Source organism: Xenopus tropicalis, chromosome 5 (assembly GCF_000004195.4).
Source record: "Xenopus tropicalis strain Nigerian chromosome 5, UCB_Xtro_10.0, whole genome shotgun sequence".
Classification (NCBI taxonomy): Eukaryota; Metazoa; Chordata; class Amphibia; order Anura; family Pipidae; genus Xenopus; species Xenopus tropicalis.
In genome coordinates this window covers 6,380,063-6,397,482 of record NC_030681.2, presented here as the reverse complement: position 1 = coordinate 6,397,482, position 17,420 = coordinate 6,380,063, and positions in this window count along the sequence as shown.

Below are 17,420 nucleotides of genomic sequence, written 5' to 3'. Positions count from 1 at the left end.
GGGCAGCGCTCCCTTCCCCTCCTGTATCGGTTACTGATTGCTTTATATGTTACTCCTTGTAGAGTGTAAGCTCTTTTGGGCAGGGCTCCCTTCCCCTCCTGTATCGGTTACTGAGTGCTTTATATGTTACTCTGTATGCCCAATGTATGTAACCCACTTATTGTACAGCGCTGCGGGGTATGTTGGCACTTTATAAATAAATGTTAATAATAACTGGGGGAACAATAGTGTTTTTTTTTGTTGTTTTTTTTAAAAAGAACTTTAGAGTGTTAGGAGGGAGCTCCCAGCCATACTGTGGCACTCACATTAGCAAGTGGGGAGCCTCACTCATTATGCACATATGTGCTAAATAACATGGCCGCCCACACTGGGCGCTTCTTCCCACTGCGGGCAGTCTAGCATCGGCGGGGTCAGTCTTTTTCAAACAACGATTGTTTCTCCCAAACAGAGTGTGGGCTCTAGAACCCTCCTTTGTGAAATCAGATTGGATTTCAGATTAAAGCCGCCCTTTGCCTTTGGAAGAGTATTACCAAATATGCCAAGTGAAATCTCAAAGAAGGTTTCATGTTATTTTTCATTTGAGTTTTCTAAATTAATTTGAAACTCAGACGATTCATTGGAAATGGGGAGAATATATTATTTAGCTGCATTTACATTTTAAAACACCTTGGTCACTCCGGGCCCCCTGCGGAAAAATCTGCCCCAGCTCCACCATTCCCTCCTACTCCCTGCTAGTCAGTGACCCCTCCCTCCTACTCCCTGCTAGTCAGTGACCCCTCCCTCCTACTCCCTGCTAGTCAGTGACCCCTCCCTCCTACTCCCTGCTAGTCAGTGACCCCTCCCTCCTACTCCCTGCTAGTCAGTGACCCCTCCCTCCTACTCCCTGCTAGTCAGTGACCCCTCCCTCCTACTCCCTGCTAGTCAGTGACCCCTCCCTCCTACTCCCTGCTAGTCAGTGACCCCTCCCTCCTACTCCCTGCTAGTCAGTGACCCCTCCCTCCTAGTCCCTGCTAGTCAGTGACCCCTCCCTCCTACTCCCTGCTAGTCAGTGACCCCTCCCTCCTAGTCCCTGCTAGTCAGTGACCCCTCCCTCCTACTCCCTGCTAGTCAGTGACCCCTCCCTCCTACTCCCTGCTAGTCAGTGACCCCTCCCTCCTAGTCCCTGCTAGTCAGTGACCCCTCCCTCCTAGTCCCTGCTAGTCAGTGACCCCTCCCTCCTACTCCCTGCTAGTCAGTGACCCCTCCCTCCTACTCCCTGCTAGTCAGTGACCCCTCCCTCCTAGTCCCTGCTAGTCAGTGACCCCTCCCTCCTACTCCCTGATAGTCAGTGACCCCTCCCTCCTACTACCTGCTAGTCAGTGACCCCTCCCTCCTAGTCCCTGCTAGTCAGTGACCCCTCCCTCCTAGTCCCTGCTAGTCAGTGACCCCTCCCTCTTACTCCCTGCTAGTCAGTGACCCCTCCCTCCTACTCCCTGCTAGTCAGTGACCCCTCCCTCCTACTCCCTGCTAGTCAGTGACCCCTCCCTCCTACTCCCTGCTAGTCAGTGACCCCTCCCTCCTACTCCCTGCTAGTCAGTGACCCCTCCCTCCTACTCCCTGCTAGTCAGTGACCCCTCCCTCCTACTCCCTGCTAGTCAGTGACCCCTCCCTCCTACTCCCTGCTAGTCAGTGACCCCCATCTGAAAGCTGGAAAGTGAGGAAGGCAAATCATTCAAAAATTATAAAAGATAGGGATGCAATGAATCCAGGATTAGTTTGGGATTCGGCCTTTTTCAGCAGGATTCGGCCAAATCCACAGGATTCGGGATTCTGATTGCTAGTCAGTGACCCCTCCCTCTTACTCCCTGCTAGTCAGTGACCCCTCCCTCCTACTCCCTGCTAGTCAGTGACCCCTCCCTCCTACTCCCTGCTAGTCAGTGACCCCTCCCTCCTACTCCCTGCTAGTCAGTGACCCCTCCCTCCTACTCCCTGCTAGTCAGTGACCCCTCCCTCCTACTCCCTGCTAGTCAGTGACCCCTCCCTCCTACTCCCTGCTAGTCAGTGACCCCTCCCTCCTAGTCCCTGCTAGTCAGTGACCCCTCCCTCCTACTCCCTGCTAGTCAGTGACCCCTCCCTCCTACTCCCTGCTAGTCAGTGACCCCCATCTGAAAGCTGGAAAGTGAGGAAGGCAAATCATTCAAAAATTATAAAAGATAGGGATGCAATGAATCCAGGATTAGTTTGGGATTCGGCCTTTTTCAGCAGGATTCGGCCAAATCCACAGGATTCGGGATTCGTGCCAAATTCAGCCTTTTTTTGATGGATTCGGTTTTGGCCGAAACCAAGGTCCCCGCCGAACCTAATTAGGATTCGGCCGAACCCAAAAAAGTGGGTTTGGCGCATCCCTACTTAAAATCACATGACTTTTTGTCACATAAACTTTTTCGGTGCGCTGCGGGTGTGGAGCTCTTTAACCCTTATCCAAGTTACACATGCCAATTCGGATTTGGATTTGGTTCGTATTCGAGCAAATCTGAAAATACTGGATTCGGTGCATCTGTAATAAAAGATAAAAAATGAAGACCAATTGAAATGTTGCTTAGATTTAGTCATTCTATGACTAAAAAAAGTCAACTTAAAGTTAAACTACCGCTTTAAAATGGAGTCTGTAATTTGGAGCTTTCTGTGTAATGGCTTGTTGGATAACGGATCCCATACTGTCACTCACAAGTGCACCTATTAATGCAGGCCCTGGAGCTAAAAGGAAGGCGGCGGTAGCTCTAGGCATCATGAAGCAGAATTGTGACTAAACAACCCCCACTCCAACAATATTTAGGGCACACACGTCTGATTGTTAAAATGACCAAGTGCAAATGTGTTGAACGCAGATGTGTATTTTTATCCATTGCACACCATTGGCAGAGCAGGAGATGACGATACCTGGAAATGAAGCTTTGTTTCCCCTTTAAACAGGTATTAACCCAGCGATAGTTCATTGGCAGTTCTAATGCCTGCTGGGATGCGGGGAATCATGCTGTGAATCTGAGGGCCCCGCGCTGCTTAACAATCATCCCTTATCTGCTCCGATTGAGTTTTCTCATTTTGTGTGTTGTACCCCCGGGACCTTACATTTCATTCTCTCACTCGTGGTTAAACAATCAGTTTCCTCTCTTATACAGTAAGTACAGCAGAGCAGCAATACCCACACCTCCCATAGCATTTAAAGGCTACAATAAAACTCTGCATTAACTTAGATAACATTTATTCGATTACTAGAGCTTCTCCAGGAGAATCCTGCATTGTAATCTGTTTTTCCCATGGGGCTAGATATATTCTTCATTTCCCAGGGTGCCACAGCCATGTGACCTGTGCTCTGATAAACTTCAGGCACACTTTACTGCTGCGCTGCAAGTTGGAGTGATATCCCCCCCTCCCCCTCACCCCCAGCAGCCGATCAGCAGAACAATGGGAAGAGAGCAAGATAGCAGCTCCCAGTAGGTTTCAGAATAGCACTCAATAGTAAGAAATCCAAGTCCGGCTTGGGACTCCTCCAGTTACATGGGAGTAGGAGAAACAATAGGTTAGCTGAAAGCAGTTCTAATGTGTAGCGCTAGCTGAAAGCTCAGACTCAGGCACACTTTACTGCTGCGCTGCAAGTTGGAGTGATATCCCCCCCTCCCCCTCACCCCCAGCAGCCGATCAGCAGAACAATGGGAAGGGAGCAAGATAGCAGCTCCCAGTAGGTATCAGAATAGCACTCAATAGTAAGAAATCCAAGTCCGGCTTGGGACTCCTCCAGTTACATGGGAGTAGGAGAAACAATAGGTTAGCTGAAAGCAGTTCTAATGTGTAGCGCTGGCTGAAAGCTCAGACTCAGGCACACTTTACTGCTGCGCTGCAAGTTGGAGTGATATCCCCCCCTCCTCACCCCCAGCAGTCGATCAGCAGAACAATGGGAAGGGAGCAAGATAGCAGCTCCCAGTAGGTATCAGAATAGCACTCAATAGTAAGAAATCCAAGTCCGGCTTGGGACTCCTCCAGTTACATGGGAGTAGGAGAAACAATAGGTTAGCTGAAAGCAGTTCTAATGTGTAGCGCTGGCTGAAAGCTCAGACTCAGGCACAAGGCACTGAGATGGCGCCTACACACCAATATTACAGCTACAAATACATTTGTTGGTACAAGAATAAAAGGTTAAATGGCAGAGGGAATTATTTGCTGTGTAACAGTGTCATTTAGAGATAAAAAATGCCCCATAAATATCATGACAGTGTCCCTTTAACCCCTTGCTGCAGAAGCGCAATATGACAAATAAAAGATTTTACTGTACTGTACGTGGTCTCTCCAGCCGTACGGGACTGGCAATAGAGGGAATATGACAGTGAGGAGCTGGAAGAAATATACGCAGGGCCGGTGCAATACTCAGTGAAGGGGAACACCAGCCTGGAGCTTAAGGTTAGTGATTGTAATGCAGTAATATCTCCCAGATATACACTTCCCTTGTCTTTTAAATGGACATTATACACCTAAAAAACACCTTTGCTACAACACAATAATGCAATAAATAGGACTTGTGTTGAAATTAAGTTCTGCTTATAGTTTTAATTAAAAAAGGAAAAAAACATCTTTTCCTATTCTGTTGCCATTATAAAGCACTATTTACACTAAGCTTACCCTCCCTTCCTTTATACACAGGGTAATAGGTTCAGAGCTCCCTATCTACCTTTCAGCTAACACTCCCCTCCCATCACTAAGTAGCGGCTTATCTGGGGCCTCTCAGTGGGACTGGTAATTAGTTTTATCAGCGTCTTTGCAATAGTGATCAGTGCTATAGTGAAACTGGCTTCTTATTCTTGTTTAGTGCTTTTATGTGTTAGAAATGCCTTTTGGATTATAATTTAATAGCATTACTTCCAGAATAAAGTTCAAGAAATGTACTTTTCCATGATTATTCTTTTAAAGGGAAACTGCTCTTTACCGTGCCTTTACACTAGTGATTTTCTTCATTTTCTTACTATTAAGCACTGGAGATGGAATATAATCACTCCTTACCGCCACTTTCAATAGGAAATTCCATACCTTGACTGCCAGCCCTTTCCTCCAGCATCAGTAGATATCTGATAATTCATCTAGAAAATGTATCCATTTGCCTTGTATTGATTTATTTATCGTTATCATGTTCCTTTTCTTTCTAATGAGAAAAAACATATTGCTTCCATTCAAGTGGCTGCCTTTTATAAAATACACATATATTTAACACTTTATAGCCTTTCGTCTTAAGAAAACCTTATTAAAAGGGTTGTTCAACTTTAATAGTAATATTCTGAGACAATTTGCAATTGGTCTTCATTTTTAATTATTTGTAGTTTTTTTTTAGTTATTTCACCTTTTGTTCAGCAGGTTTTCAGTTTGAAGTTTCAGCAGCTATCTTGTCGCTAGGGTCCAAATTACCTTAGCAACCAGGCTGTGGTTTGAATGAGAGGCTGGTATATGAATAGGAGAGGCTAAATAGAAAGATAAGGCATAAAAAGTAACAATAACAATAAAACTGGAGCCTCACAGAGCAAAAGGGTTTGGCTGCCGGGGTCAGTGACCCCCATTTGAAAGTTGGAAAGAGTCAGAAGGAAAATAATTTAAAATCTATAAGAATTCTATAAGATTGGGCATTCTATAACATATTAAAATCAACTCAAAACTGATCACGAAAACATATTACAGGTATGGGATCCCTTATCTGGAAACCCATTATCCAGAAAGCTCCAAATTACAGAAAGCCCATCTCCCATAGACTCCAGTTTAATCAAATAATACAGAATTTTAAAACTGATTTCCTTTTTTTTGGTAGTAGTAATAAACTGTAGTAATAAAACAGTAACTTGTAATTGATCCCAACTAAGATATAATTACCCCTTATTGGGGGCAGAACAGCCCTATTGGGTTTATTTAATGGTTAAATGATTCCCTTTTCTCTGTAATAATAAAACAGTACCTGTACTTGATCCCAACTAAGATATAATTACCCCTTATTGGGGCAGAACAGCCCTATTGGGTTTATTTCATGGTTAAATGATTCCCTTTTCTCTGTAATAATAAAACAGTACCTGTACTTGATCCCAACTAAGATATAATTACCCCTTATTGGGGCAGAACAGCCCTATTGGGTTTATTTAATGGTTAAATGATTCCCTTTTCTCTGTAATAATAAAACAGTACCTGTACTTGATCCCAACTAAGATATAATTACCCCTTATTGGGGCAGAACAGCCCTATTGGGTTTATTTAATGGTTAAATGATTCCCTTTTCTCTGTAATAATAAAACAGTACCTGTACTTGATCCCAACTAAGATATAATTACCCCTTATTGGGGCAGAACAGCCCTATTGGGTTTATTTCATGGTTAAATGATTCCCTTTTCTCTGTAATAATAAAACAGTACCTGTACTTGATCCCAACTAAGATATAATTACCCCTTATTGGGGCAGAACAGCCCTATTGGGTTTATTTAATGGTTAAATGATTCCCTTTTCTCTGTAATAATAAAACAGTACCTGTACTTGATCCCAACTAAGATATAATTACCCCTTATTGGCAGGGGCGATTCTGGACATATCGCCGCCTGAGGCGGCTCCTGGATGCCGCCTCCCCCCCCGCTCCCCAGCGCTTACCTTCTGAGCGCAGGAGTGGGTCCGGGGGCGGTGAGATCGCTAGTGCAGAGAGCGCAATTGCGCTCTCTGCACTAGAAGAGCCGAATTTCCGGTTTAAAAACCGGAAATTCGGCTGTTAAAGTTACCAGGAGCGGCTTTTTGCCGCCCCTGGTAACTGGGGCGCTTCTGCTGCCTGAGGCGAGTTTCTCGACTCGCCTAATGGCAGAAGCGCCCCTGCTTATTGGGGGCAGAACAGCCCTATTGGGTTTATTTAATGGTTAAATGATTCCCTTTTCTCTGTAATAATAAAACAGTACCTGTACTTGATCCCAACTAAGATATAATTACCCCTTATTGGGGCAGAACAGCCCTATTGGGTTTATTTAATGGTTAAATGATTCCCTTTTCTCTGTAATAATAAAACAGTACCTGTACTTGATCCCAACTAAGATATAATTACCCCTTATTGGGGCAGAACAGCCCTATTGGGTTTATTTAATGGTTAAATGATTCCCTTTTCTCTGTAATAATAAAACAGTACCTGTACTTGATCCCAACTAAGATATAATTACCCCTTATTGGGGCAGAACAGCCCTATTGGGTTTATTTAATGGTTAAATGATTCCCTTTTCTCTGTAATAATAAAACAGTACCTGTACTTGATCCCAACTAAGATATAATTACCCCTTATTGGGGCAGAACAGCCCTATTGGGTTTATTTAATGGTTAAATGATTCCCTTTTCTCTGTAATAATAAAACAGTACCTGTACTTGATCCCAACTAAGATATAATTACCCCTTATTGGGGCAGAACAGCCCTATTGGGTTTATTTAATGGTTAAATGATTCCCTTTTCTCTGTAATAATAAAACAGTACCTGTACTTGATCCCAACTAAGATATAATTACCCCTTATTGGGGCAGAACAGCCCTATTGGGTTTATTTCATGGTTAAATGATTCCCTTTTCTCTGTAATAATAAAACAGTACCTGTACTTGATCCCAACTAAGATATAATTACCCCTTATTGGGGGGCAGAACAGCCCTATTGGGTTTATTTCATGGTTAAATGATTCCCTTTTCTCTGTAATAATAAAACAGTACCTGTACTTGATCCCAACTAAGATATAATTACCCCTTATTGGGGGGCAGAACAGCCCTATTGGGTTTATTTCATGGTTAAATGATTCCCTTTTCTCTGTAATAATAAAACAGTACCTGTACTTGATCCCAACTAAGATATAATTACCCCTTATTGGGGCAGAACAGCCCTATTGGGTTTATTTAATGGTTAAATGATTCCCTTTTCTCTGTAATAATAAAACAGTACCTGTACTTGATCCCAACTAAGATATAATTACCCCTTATTGGGGGGCAGAACAGCCCTATTGGGTTTATTTAATGGTTAAATGATCCCCTTTTCTCTGTAATAATAAAACAGTACCTGTACTTGATCCCAACTAAGATATAATTACCCCTTATTGGGGCAGAACAGCCCTATTGGGTTTATTTCATGGTTAAATGATTCCCTTTTCTCTGTAATAATAAAACAGTACCTGTACTTGATCCCAACTAAGATATTATTAATCCTTATTGGATGCAAAACACTCCTACTGGGTTTAATTAATGTTTTATTGTTTTTTTTTAGTAGACTTAAGGTAAGTCCCCTTAAGACCCCTTATCCGGAATACCCTTGGTCCCGAGCATTCTGGATAATGGGTCCTATACCTGTATTAAACTTTATGCCGATTATCAATTTAAAAAAAACGACATCATAGAAATAAACCATAAACGCAATAAAAAAGTTAATATTTTAGTCCTTTGTGGCATAAATTCTCCAGTTAATAGAAGAAAGGTGCAGCGCCCCAATTACTATTCAAACCCTGCGGAAAGTATTAAAAGTGGGAAATTAATTTGGGCTTAAAGCTGAACGGTATATTAACGATGCAAAGAGAAAAGTGTCTCCTTCAGTCCCTTTTTATGATGAACTCCCCAATGATGTTATGAAAGAGTGCGAGTTACTAATCAGCTGTTAATCTGCCCGGGGTGCGCGGCGCTCTGTGCCTTCCTGGGAGTCACGCTCATAGATCACAGATAACAATGGCTCTCGCTCACACAGGGAAGCAGGGTACGAGATGCCAGGACTGAGTTGGAAAATAAAATTTAACGGTAAAATGAATTTCAGGGAATGTCTTATTATGGTATATTTGCAAATTTCTACGCGGCTAAATGGGTACTTTTTATCGAGCTGTTATATTTATAACCTGAGTGCTTACAGTATTTAGACTGCCCAATGGGCTTGGCTTAGGGAGAAATGCTGTATAATGATGCGTGGGGGCTCCTGATATCTATCCAGGCAGGGTAGGACTGGGGGTGTGCGGGTCCACTGGGGCCCCCACATACCCCCCACAGGGGCCCAATCCCTCCCCCCAAGCGTGCATGAGTAGACACAATCGGGGATAGGAGGTCAGTTGGGATTGGGTCTGGGCCGGCGGGGCCCACAGGGTTTTTTCCCACTGGCCCAGTCCGAACCTGGATCCATGAGTATATTGATAGGTTAGACAAAATAGCTCCTTTTTTTGTAACTTGTAATGATGAGCAGGGTCAGACTGGGCCCAGACCCAATCCCTGTTGACGCTTCCTCAGCCGTTTGTCTCCCTCCCCTGAAGTAAGTTTAACTTAAGTGCACTTGGGGGGGGGTTAGGGGAGTAGCGGGGGACGTGGGGGGCACCTTGGAGGGTGCAGGAGCGGCAGCCCCGGTGGGCCCTGCAACCCCTGCCGATGAGCTTATTATTTTGCCATTGTAGTGGAACTTCCACTAATATATTATATTTCACTAGTAGTATTCTTAGACAGTTTGCAATTGGTCTTCATTTTTTATTATTTGTAGTTTTTTAATTATTTCAATATTCATTCAGCAGCTCTCCAGTTTGGAGTTTAAGCAGCTGTCTGGTTGCTAGGGTCCAAATTACCTTAGTAGCCAGGGAGTGGTTTGAATAAGAAACTGATATATGAATAGGAGAGGGGCTGAATACAAACATTAGTTATAAAAAGTAACAATTACAATAAAACTGGAGCCTCACAGAGCAATAGATATTGGCTGCTGGGGTCAGTGACCCCCATTTGAAAGAGTAAGAAGAAGAAGGCAAATAATTAAAAAACTATAAAATAATAAATACTGAAGACCAATTGAAAAGTTGTTTAGAATTCGCCATACTATAACATACTAATAGTTAACCCAAAGGTGAACCACCTCTTTACGTGAGCTATTTTGCACATTATTTATTTAATATATTGCTGTTTGCTACAGGACCCAGTGCGGTTAGCTCACTGGAAGACATACAAAACTCAAACAAGTTTGTATTTATATTGTCAATTATGAGGCAAGCATGGCCTTAAAGGAACAGTAACATCAAAAAATTAAAGCATTTTAAAGTAATTAAAATATTATGTGCTGTTGCTCTGCAAAAAAACTGGTGTTTTTGCTACAGAAAAGCTACTATATAAATAAGCTGCTGTGTAGCCACGGGGGCAGCCATTCAAGCTGGAAAAAAGGAGAAAAGGCACAGGTTACATAGCAGATAACTAGTAGATAAGCCCCATATAATGGGGGTTTATCTGTTATCTGCTATGTGCCTGTGCCTTTTCTCCTTTGAATGGCTGCCCCCATGGCTACATAGCAGCTTATTTATATAAATTATAGTAGTCTTTCTGAGGCAAACACACCAGTTGTACCAGTGCAGGGCAACAGTATATTATATTGTAATTACTTTTATACACTTTCATTTTTTGGTGTTACCGTTCCTTTAAGGACGATGGCTGCAATCTGCTGGGTTTATCATCAAACCCATTCTTAAAAAGGCTACACTGGACCCATCCTGCCTTTCTAACTACCGTCCCGTCTCTCTCCTGCCCCCCCAGCCTCTAAACTCCTGGAACGTCTTGTCTTTTCTCGTGTAACTAACTCCCTCTGCCCCATAATCTGCTGGACCCTATGCAGTCTGGTTTTCAGCCTGCACCCCACTGAGACGGCCTTATGTAGAGGGGCAAATGATCCCCAGACTGCCAAGGCCAAAGGACGCTACTCGGTCCTCATTCTCCTAGACCTTTCCTCTGCTTTTGATACTGTCGACCATTCTGTCCTTATGCAGATTCTCTATTCTCTGGGTATCCGGGATCAGGCTGCACCCTGGTTCTCTTCCTATCTCTCTAACCGCTCCTTCTCTGTCGCTCTTACTAACAAATCCTCTACCCCGGTTCCGCTTAGTGTGGGGGTGCTGCTTAGTGTGGGGGTTCCGCTTAGTGTGGGGGTGCTGCTTAGTGTGGGGGTGCCTCAGGGCTCTGTGCTTGGTCCCCTGCTGTTCTCCCTGTACACTCTCTCTCTAGGAGACCTTATTTCTTCTTTTGGTCTTAAATACCACCTATATGCAGATGCACCCAGATATATTTAGACCCCCATGCACTAACTGCTGATGTACAAACCCAGATTGGTAACTGCCTCCTGGCTATCTCCTCCTGGATAAACCGACGCCAGCTCAAACTTACCCTAGCTAAAACAGAGCTCATGGTCTTCCCGCCCAAACCTGGCCCTCCTCCTCCTTTCACCATTACTATTGATGGCATGACCATCAACCCTGTAAATTCTGCACACTGCCTTGGGGTTATCTTTGACCAGTCTCTCTCCTTCTCTAACCATATTAATAACACTGCCAAAACCTGCCGCTTTTTCCTCCGCAATATTGCCAAGATACGCCCCTTTCTTTCACAAGCAACAGCTAAAACACTAATCCATGCCCTTATCCTTTCCCGCTTAGATTACTGCAATCTCCTACTAACCGGCCTCCCAGACTCCCACCTCTCTCCCCTGCAATCAATCTTAAACTCTGCTGCCAGGATCCTCCTGCTCTCTCCTAAGAGGGATCCTGCTCAGCCTCAATTAAGCTCACTAGCATGGCTGCCTGTCAAGCAAAGGATAGCTTACAGAATCCTTCTGCTGACATTCAAAGCCCTTCACTCCTCTGCTCCTCACTACATTTCTGCACTGGTCTCCCTACATGTTCCTGGTCGTCTCCTCCGCTCCTCTCAGAGCCTCCGTCTCTTTACACCATCCACACCCACTGCGCTCTCTCGTCTTAAACCTTTCTATCTCGCTGCTCCTCTGGAACTCTATCCCTGAATCCCTCCGTAGGGAAAACTCACCCACTCTCTTTAAGAAAAAACTCAGCTGTTACCTTCTGGGGCACTAAGACATTATTTTGCCCAGTCCTGCGCTTAAGGGCAAATGCCCATACCTGATGCACTCTTACCTTCCAGTTTGTGCCTGTATGTTACCCATCCACTCAGATTGTAAGCTCTACGGGGCAGGGACCTCCTTCCTACTGTGTCTCATACCACATGGCACTTATATATATATATATATATATATATATATATATATATATATATATATATATGTATTTATTGTATTTATTTATTATATCACTTGTCCTCCCTGTGTGTAATTTTGTATTCTGTAAGACTGTACAGCGCTGCGTACCCTTGTGGCGCTTTATAAATAAAGTTATACATACATACATACATCAGTAAAAGTGGGTGACTTCCCTCCTTGGGGGTAAGATCGAAAGCCTCGAACAGAGTGGGCATGTTGTCCAATGGAAGGACGGAATCTACAGTAAATTTTGAAGGTGCTCCTTGAAGTGCAGGAGGTACAAATGGGGTTTTACATTGTTAACTTGCATTTATTCTTGCATAGTTTTTGAAAATGTGCACACAAAAGAATTTTATTGTACACGTACCCAAGAAAGAATAAGAGGGAACATTGGTTCCCAGATAACATGTTCAAAAAGCTCTACAAGTCTGCCCCTCATAGGGAAAGCAAACTACACCAAATGAGAGGCTACAGCAAACTGAAGACTAATTATGAGTCACTATGAGAAAATAATGAGTTATCAATTAGTATTTATAGTCTAATGGGAAGGCAAAAGAATTCATAAGGGTATAAAGAAACTAAGGGACAGATGTAAGAACAAGATATAAGGGTATGGGGTCAGACTGGGGGAGGAAAGACCCCAGTAGGAAAAGAAATAGCAGCAGGTTAGGGCTGGGACTGAGTGTGTGGGGAGGTTGGGAAGGGATTTATTGCTAGAAATAACCCTAATTTATCTGCTAATATGGGAAGAAAGAGGGACAGGTGGGGGCCGCTGAATTGGAATATCTAGACATCAGCAGAGAGGTGACTTATGGGATAGGGAATTAATAAATGCAAATCGCTCCTGAGATCCCAACAGCGGTGTGCTGGGAAGCGAAGAGATGATGAAACGGGATTATAAATCCCAGGCGAAAACCAAGGAGAGGAGATTTTAATGACTCTACGAGAGACGAGGAAGATAAAAGGACCGGGGGTGAGCACCGCAGGGATTGGGAATCAGGAAAGAGATGGTGTTACACTGTAGCGGGATAGAGAAGGTGAGAAAATTAGCGTTCGGAGTACAAATAGGTACCAATGGGGGGACTGGTACAGTGTGCTGGGATTAAAGGGAAACTATTCTGAAGTAGGGATGCAACAAATCCAGGATTCGGCTTCGGATTCGGTCAAGATTCAACCTTTTTCGGGGGCCTGGACGAAATTGTAATCCTTCCTTAACCCAATTTGAATATGAAAATTAGGATTTGACTTGTTAATTGGCCAAATATTTTATGGAGGATTCAGCGTTCGGTCAAACCCAAAAATAGTGGATTCGGTGTATCCCTATTTACAATTGCTAAAATACAGTCTTTATTGAGGTATAAAGGGTTTATTTCTGACCACAAGTGCAGTTCCATTTGCACAAATTTCCCCGCAGTCAGTTGCACGTAAAACCCCTTTTATTATAGGTACTTGTATCAAATTGCGCTCCTTGCAAGTCCATATGGTTGTGTTTGGCGCCGCCCAGTCTGTCCTGTCTTCCATTCTGGATTGAATGGAATTCTGGGGGAAACCGCTGCATTGTTGGTACGTTGGTTGATGAGAACGGGGAAAAAGCAGAAATTTTGAACTCTTATTTTTCATCTGTCTATACATCTGAGGAGCCAGATAATGAAGGCTTCCCTTTTAATTTACCCAGTGCTAGTAATTTAGCTACTGACGCATGGGTCACTCGGGAGGAAATTCAAAAGAGACTTGAACATGTAAAGGTAAACAAAGGTCCAGGGCCGGATGGGATTCATCCCAGGGTATTAAATGAGCTGAGCGCTGTGATTGCCAAGCCTCTTCACATAATTTTTCAGGATTCGTTGAGGTTTGGCATGGTGCCGAGAGACTGGCGGATTGCTAATGTGGTGCCATTATTTAAAAAGGGATCTCGTTCTCAGCCTGAAAACTATAGGCCTGTTAGTCTGACATCAGTAGTAGGAAAGCTTCTGGAAGGGGTAATAAGGGATAGGATAGTTGAATACATTGCAGTTCACAATACTATTAGTTTGTGCCAGCATGGTTTTATGCGTAACAGATCTTGCCAGACTAATTTAGTTGCCTTTTATGAGGAGGTGAGTAGGAACCTCGATGCTGGAATGGCAGTTGATGTCATCTACTTGGACTTTGCTAAAGCGTTTGATACAGTACCTCACAGAAGGTTAATGATCAAATTGAGGAATATTGGCCTAAACATAATATTTGTAATTGGATAGAGAACTGGCTGAAGGATAGATTACAAAGAGTGGTGGTAAATGGAACATTTTCTAATTGGACCAGTGTGGTTAGTGGGTACCGCAGGGGTCAGTCCTTGGTCCTTTGCTTTTTAACTTGTTTATTAATGACCTGGAGGTGGGCATAGGTCACCCCTATAGATTAGAGGAACAGAGCTTCCATTTGAAGCAGCGTAGGGGGTTCCTCACGGTGAGGGCAGTGAGGGGGTTGGGGAATGCCCTGCCGGGGGATGTTGGGTAGGGGGTTCCTCACGGTGAGGGCAGTGAGGGGGTTGGGGAATGCCCTTCCTAGTGATGTGGTAATGGCAGATTCTGTTAATGCCTTTAAGAGGGGCCTGGATGAGTTTTTGAACAAGCAGAATATCCAAGGCTATTGTGATACTAATATCTACAGTTAGTATTACTGGTTGTATTTATATAGTTTATGTATGTGAGTGTATAGATTGGTTAGTATAGGTTGTGTGCTGGGTTTACTCGGATGGGTTGAACTTGATGGACAATGGTCTTTTTTCAACCCTATGTAACTATGTAACTATGTAACTATTGTGGCAATGGCAATTGTTTAATAGTGTCCTGATGTTATATATCTATGTATTTAACACATTTATTCTACAATGTGTCTTTTGATTCTGACTTTTGATTGTGACAGTATATCTAGAATTCCTGCCAAAAACCAAGCAAATACTAGGGTCAGATTAGCCTGCCCGGAATACGATATTGTGTCTAATGAAACATTTTTAGGGGAAAAAGCAAGAGTTCTAGGTAATATATAACTGGTGTGTATAATACAAATATATGAAAAATATTAATATTATAATAATAATATTAATTATTATGCACAAGGAGACATTATGGTGCAGTTTAGGAGGGGCAGTGGGACTGTACAGGGGCACAAATAGTTAAAATATCATCTAGGGAGTTTAGTTCTTCACGGAGAGATATAACGTAGGTGAATATATATTGTTAATGGGAAACATTAAAACTCAAGCAAGGACCCAGCACTTTATTGCTGCTAATTATGAGTTCTGTGTTTCCCCAATTGTATTTAATTGATTGTCAGCACTACATGTATATTCATGTCCTGTAAATAATGATCTGCATGGGAAATGAGCAATTTATCCAAACGCGTAGGAACAATACATAAAGTCTTCATTTAACAGGAATTCTATGAATGCCAGGACCATTCCGGTACTAATTATGTAAATATTTAGCCATTTACAAGTGCAGTGAGTAGAATGATTATGGAGTATTAGAACGATAGGAACTCTCCTTTCTGGCCAATGTCATCTGGATCGATTAAGAATGTAAACATGAAAAATGGCAAAGTATTTGTAGGAGCCTGGGAAGAGGATTCCAATAGGACAGAGAGAAAATATGGAGAACTGCATTGTAAAAAAGGATGGTCGGCCTATAGATTTGCTTGAAAGGCCAAGTATGTGGCTCTCCAGAGAGGAGAGGCTGGACAATTCTTTTGTAGACAGTAGTGATCTGCTGTAATTAACTGTGTTTATTTTACAACCTCCCAAAAAGAGAGGAGGACAGCAGATATAACATGGAAGATAGAAACAGTACAATGTGATGCAAATGGTAGAAGATGGAGACAGCTGAGCAAGATAGAGACCTCTGAGCAAGATAAAGACCTTTGAGCAAGATGGAGACCTCTGAAAAAGATGGAAGCATTAGGAGAACATAGAGAGAGATGAGCAAGGCAGGTACAGCATGGGAATTTGGGGACAGAGGGACAAGATGAAGAAAGTAGGGCAAGTTGGAAACAGGAAGGTATCATGCCAACAGTAGGGCATGATGTTAGCAGGTCACAATAAGACATGGAAAAAAAAGGGAAAATGTGGAAAGGCTGGACAATTATTTTGTAGACCGTTATGATCTGCTGTAATTAACTGTGTTTATTTTAAAACTTCCCAAAAAGAGAGAGGAGGACAGTAGATATAACGGGGAAGATAGAAACAGTAGAACGTGATGCAAATGTTAGGAGGAGATGGAAACAGCTGAGCAAGATAGAAACCTCTGAGCAAGATGGAGATCTCTGAGCAAGATAGAGACCTCTGAGCAAGATAGAGACCTCTGAGCAAGATGGAGACCTCTGAGCAAGATAGAGACCTCAGAGCAAGATGGAAGCAATAGGAGAACATAGAGAGAGATGAGCAAGGCAGGTACAGCATGGGAATTTGGAGACAGAGGGACAAGATAAAGAAGCTAGGGCAAGTTGGAAACAGGAGGGTATCACGCAAACAGTAGGGCATGATGTTAGCAGTAGGAGACGATAGAAACAGTTGAACAAAATGGAAACAGTTAAGGAAGATGGAGGCAGCAGAACAATATGGAGACTGTTGGGTTAGAAAGAGAGAATTGGGCAGAATGATAACAAAAGGGAAAGATGGTCACAGTAAGACATGGAAAAAAGGGAAAATTGAGAATATATAATAGTTGGATAAGATGGTAATAGTTTATATCAGTGTTACCAAACCAGTGGCCTTTTGCTGTTTTTTTCCGGACGGTAATCATACCTAAAACACCAACTCCATCATATGGTGAAAGTGGGGCTTAGTATCCCTGAAAAATAAACATATATCAATAAACAAAAATAAAACAAATAAGATAAAAGTAACTCGTTTACAGAGGATTCAGTATTTAATATTTAGAAGGGATTGGCCAAATCAGATCAGATCCAACCATGTGACTATCTCTACGTTCTGGAAAAAATTCTGCAGTGCCCTCATCTGCCTCTAACGACTTCCCATGTTGATCAATAGAGAATGAAAGGGGGGGGAGGCAGACCTCCTCGCTTGAGTTTGCCGTAGTCCTTGGATTCTATTATTACATAGATGTCATGAAAAGGACAAAATATTCTTTGTAGTACAAAAAAAATCAACCACAGAAATCTGAGAGAATGTCAGGGCAGGTCATTATATTCTGTTCCAGTTCTTATTGTCTCATTAAGAGGAGCCGGCCCCTTTCAAGTGTCTGTCGGAGGCAATAAAAACCCATTTCCTAACAAATGAATGCCCATTCCTCTCATACACACAGAACATTACACATTGTGCCTGCGAAGCACTGACATTGCCTGAGAATATTAAAACATCCCAATTAGTCCCA